Consider the following 5773-nt stretch of genomic DNA (forward strand, 5'->3'; position numbering starts at 1 on the left):
TCTCTTCGATATTCTCTCCATTTTCTTGTTCCATAGCCGCATTGACTACACCTTTTTGAAGGAATTCTACATTATTGAGGTATCTGAGATTTTAAATTTTAGTTACAGTTTCTTTCTCATCCCATTAGTTTTCGCACTTTTCAGCAGTAGTATAACAAATGAGATATATTGATCAGGTTGCAGAAGGATACCCGCCCAACATGAAAAGAGCACTTCTCCTGCATTTTCTTAACCTTTTCCATTCCAGACAACTCGGCCATGATCATTTAGTTCAAGCAATGCAAATAAGAAAAGACATTGAAATATAAGTCCTTGTTTTTCTTCTTCAAATAAAGTCTGCTTAGGTTTTTTTGGATCCGAGAGAGTTGAGCAAAAAAAATCTAAGCGATTAAGTTTCTTTTAGAAAGATGAGTGAGTCGATAATGATAGTGGAAGGAGTGAATTGTCCGAAAACGCGATGGATATATCGCGGGATAGCAATTTTAGCATCTGTGGTTTTGTTAACTAGGTTCGCCGTCGAACTCTGTGGCCGTCGTTATGTTCGTCGTGGTCGTCATGGAAAGAAGAATCGGTGGTGGTGGTTTTATTCTCTGCAGCACCATTTTTGTATTCTGCCTGTATGGTGAAGTCGTTTTACGTTCCGGTTCCGGTTCCGACAACTCACAACTCGGGTCATTGGTCTCCCTTGGTCGGAATTCAGATTGTAGCAATTTTAACATCTGTGGTTTGGTTAGCTAGGTTCGCCGTCAAACTCTTGTGGCCGTCGTTATGTTCGTCGTTCATGGAAAGAAGAATGGGTGGTGGTGGTTTTATTCTCTGCAGCACCGTTTTTGTATTTTGCCTGTATNCTGTTTTCCCACATTGCGAGACTATGCTTCTAACAAACTTGATCCAAAGTCTCTGCAGTGTGTTTTTCTTGGCTACAATGACAAATACAAAGGCTATTGGTGCTTATATCCACCGACAGGAAGAGTTTACATCAGTAGACATGTGGTGTTCGATGAGGCAGTGTTCCCATTTACAACAATCTATAGTCATTTGCTTCCGCAATCCGATACTACTCTAACCTCAGCCTGGTATAAAGGTCTCAGTGTGTCACCAGAATTGCCTGCAAAAGAAGCTCCCTCAGCCGAAGTCTCTGAGTTGGTACCTCCTGTCCAACCTCCAGCTTCTCCATTGACTGATCACCATAGTACTTCATCGCCTATTTTTGAGATTGGTGAGTGTTCTGAGCGTACGACGGGCTCCGATCCTGCTTCTATTGGCGACAACACTTACCAACCTCAAGACAGTCCGTTGACATTACAAGATCAGTCTGATGATGATGACCCTGCCACTACTATTACAGACATACAAAATGACCATCACATGATCACAAGGGGGAAAGACGGGATCCGAAAACCAAACCCCAAGTATGCTTTACTCACTCACAAAGACTCGTATCCTGAACCCAAGACTGTTACTGCTGCTCTCAAGGATCCAGGGTGGAATGGTGCAATGTCTGAAGAAATGAGCAATTGCAAGGAAGCCAACACTTGGTCCTTGACAGAGCCTACACCAGATATGCACATTCTAGGAAGTAAGTGGGTTTTCAGGACAAAGTTGAATGTGGATGGCTCCTTGGACAAGCTTAAAGCTCGTCTCGTAGCTAAGGGATTCGATCAAGAAGAAGGAATCGATTATTTGGAGACTTACAGCCCTGTTGTCCGAACTCCAACCGTGCGTCTTGTACTTCATACGGCCACAATAAACAATTGGAACTGAAGCAAATGGATGTCAAGAACGCATTTTTGCATGGTGATCTGCAAGAAACCGTTTACATGCGTCAACCTGCGGGCTTTGTTGATCCTNGTGGAAAGAATGGACATCCAGCCTTACGCTGCTGGCACAGATTCAACAACAGCTATCAAGCCGAAGATATCCCAACAGCACTAACTGCAATGCGCATCACAGATGTCACTGATCAACACGGTCATGAGTGGTTACCAGACTCAGGATCTTCAGTACATGTCACACACTCTACTCAAGGTCTGCAGCAATCACAGCCGTATATCGGGTCAGACTCGGTTATGGTAGGTGACGGTACCTTTCTTCCCATCACTCACACAGGCTCCACTACTTTAGCTTCGACATCAGGTAACTTCCCGTTGAAGGATGTACTTGTATGTCCTAATATTGCTAGATCACTGATGTCTGTTTCAAAATTAATACATGACTATCTGTGTGCCTTTGAATTTGATGATGATGGTGTTCGTATCAATGCAAAGGCAACAAAGAAGCTACTAGTAGCGGGAACAACGCATACGGGTCTGTACTTGCTGGGGGAATCAAAGCCACAAGTTTTCTACTCTGCAACTCAGCATCTTGCTAGTGATGAAGTGTGGCATAGAAGACTTGGACATCCCCATATGCAATTTCTCCAGCAGTTAGCCAAAAACAAGTCCATCTCTTTCAATAAGGTCACCAAGTCAGTGTGTGAAGCGTGTCAGCTAGGGAAAAGCTCACGACTTCCTTTTTCTTCTTCTAGTTTTGTTGCATCTAGACTCCTTGAGAGGGTTCACTGTGACTTATGGGGTCCCTCTCCAATAAACTCTGTTCAAGGGTTCAGATTCTATGTAGTTTTTGTAGACAACTACTCAAGATACAGTTGGCTCTATCCACTGAGAATAAAATCAGATTTCTTTTCAATCTTCACAATGTTTCAGAAAATGGTTGAAAATCAGTTTGATTGTAAAATCAAGTCTTTCCAGTGTGATGGGGGTGGAGAGTTTATAAGCACTCAATTTCTGCAACACTTACAAAGTTGTGGTATCCAACAGTATCTTTCATGTCCTCACACTCCTCAACAGAATGGCTTAGCTGAAAGAAAACATAGACACATCACAGAACTAGGCTTATCTATGTTGTTTCAAAGTAAGGTTCCCTCCAAATACTGGGTTGAAGTGTTCTTCACTGCTAATTTTTTGATTAATCTCCTTCCTGCTACACACCTCGAAGATGCTATGTCGCCATTTCAGAAAATGCATGGATATGCTCCCACCTATGCTTCTCTAAGGGTTTTTGGCTGTGCCTGTTTTCCCACATTGCGAGACTATGCTTCTAACAAACTTGATCCAAAGTCTCTGCAGTGTGTTTTTCTTGGCTACAATGACAAATACAAAGGCTATTGGTGCTTATATCCACCGACAGGAAGAGTTTACATCAGTAGACATGTGGTGTTCGATGAGGCAGTGTTCCCATTTACAACAATCTATAGTCATTTGCTTCCGCAATCCGATACTACTCTAACCTCAGCCTGGTATAAAGGTCTCAGTGTGTCACCAGAATTGCCTGCAAAAGAAGCTCCCTCAGCCGAAGTCTCTGAGTTGGTACCTCCTGTCCAACCTCCAGCTTCTCCATTGACTGATCACCATAGTACTTCATCGCCTATTTTTGAGATTGGTGAGTGTTCTGAGCGTACGACGGGCTCCGATCCTGCTTCTATTGGCGACAACACTTACCAACCTCAAGACAGTCCGTTGACATTACAAGATCAGTCTGATGATGATGACCCTGCCACTACTATTACAGACATACAAAATGACCATCACATGATCACAAGGGGGAAAGACGGGATCCGAAAACCAAACCCCAAGTATGCTTTACTCACTCACAAAGACTCGTATCCTGAACCCAAGACTGTTACTGCTGCTCTCAAGGATCCAGGGTGGAATGGTGCAATGTCTGAAGAAATGAGCAATTGCAAGGAAGCCAACACTTGGTCCTTGACAGAGCCTACACCAGATATGCACATTCTAGGAAGTAAGTGGGTTTTCAGGACAAAGTTGAATGCGGATGGCTCCTTGGACAAGCTTAAAGCTCGTCTCGTAGCTAAGGGATTCGATCAAGAAGAAGGAATCGATTATTTGGAGACTTACAGCCCTGTTGTCCGAACTCCAACCGTGCATCTTGTACTTCATACGACCACAATAAACAATTGGGAACTGAAGCAAATGGATGTCAAGAACGCATTTTTGCATGGTGATCTGCAAGAAACCGTTTACATGCGTCAACCTGCGGGCTTTGTTGATCCCGATAAACCGGATCATGTGTGTCACCTACATAAGTCGTTGTATGGCTTGAAACAGTCTCCAAGAGCCTGGTTCGACAAATTTAGTACCTTTCTCCTTGAGTTTGGTTTCACCTGCAGCAAGCTTGATCCTTCGCTTTTTGTTTACGATCATGGAGGTAACAACATCCTGCTTCTTCTATATGTGGACGACATGGTTCTTACTGGCAACAACTCAAAGACACTCACTTACCTACTGGACGAACTTAACAAGCAGTTTCGCATGAAGGATCTGGGTCAGGCTCATTATTTCCTTGGTATTCAGATTCAAACTCTTCCTACCGGTCTGTTTATGTCACAACAGAAATATGCTGAAGACCTTCTTGTCACTGCTGCTATGGAACACTGTTCTCCAATGCCAACTCCTCTTCCGTTAGAATTGGACAGAGTCCAAAATCAACAACAAGAATGCTCTGATACCATGAAAGCAGAATGAGATAACTTGAGAAATGTGGAACTTTGTATTATTGAGCTCAAGGTTTTACAATGCCATTGGCAGCTTATTTATACACTTATCATAAACCCTAGTGTATCCTAACAGATGTCAGAATCCGATTGCACATTGTGAATCTAAGGCTGCAAATTGATTAGACAGCTGCATCGTCGGTTTGCAACTTGCCTGCTTTAAGGTTGCTTTAGTCGTACTGTCGGAACACGCGGCTATAGCCTTGCCTTTGGCTTTGTCCCGATATGATGCAGACACAGCGTCCTCCTCTGTTCCAACGGGTTTGTCTTGAAGTGGAGCTGGTATTTTTTCCTGGTGTGACACAGATTGCTTTATGCTTGTTGTAGGTGATGACGTTGCCGTTGCAGTCGACCGTTGGATCTCAGTGGGCTTCTTCTCTTCTTTCTGCACTCGGCCCAATTGATGATTTTGCAAAACTGCACTGTTTTGTGTTGTTGCATACGAGGAACCAAGCAAATACTCTGCTTCTTGTAGTGGCTTTAATCTTGTGTTGCTATCATTCTTCACTATTTCCGAGCTGCTGTTATTGTCTTTGTGTTTGCTGTTTAGAGTTCTTTATTTGAACTGATTCTGTCTGAAACATCAATACATTGACTGGTTTAGGCACGACCCTGTCATTTTGTGTATGTGTTTTTTCAATTCTTTGTTAGATATTGCTCCGTTTCCTTTCTTTGCTGGATTCCTGTTACCACTTGGAGCTAGAAGCCTGACCACAAGCTTCTTTCTCGATTCCTGTTACCATTTTGTGTTTGTTGGTTAGAGTCTCTGGTACTTACTTTTCTTGATGTCTTGTTCATACAATTTATTGCTCATAACCAGTGGATAACTTTTATAACTGCTCTGATCATTGTTGTTGGTACTAACTATAACATGATCGAGCGATTGGTTATGTGTCTAATTAATGGTGGTATAACATAATTGAGTTGATTTCAACAACCAGTTATATTCTTATTTCATCGCTTTTATGCAGGTTTTACAAAGTAACCCATGTGTTCTGCTTCTCAAGTGTTGCATGGATGAGCTCCTGATGTTAGACAAAGTGCTTTTGCCCTAATGGGTGATCTCGCAAGAGTAAGCTGCATATTCTTGTATACTTAAAAAAGTTTTTCCTTTGACTATAAAGAACAACAAGAGAAGAGACAACTTGTAGTTATGTGAGATTATAGGTTATGTTTCAACTCCCTTTTTTTTTTTTTTTT

Source organism: Camelina sativa, chromosome 1, assembly GCF_000633955.1.
Source record: "Camelina sativa cultivar DH55 chromosome 1, Cs, whole genome shotgun sequence".
NCBI classification, from domain to species: domain Eukaryota; kingdom Viridiplantae; phylum Streptophyta; class Magnoliopsida; order Brassicales; family Brassicaceae; genus Camelina; species Camelina sativa.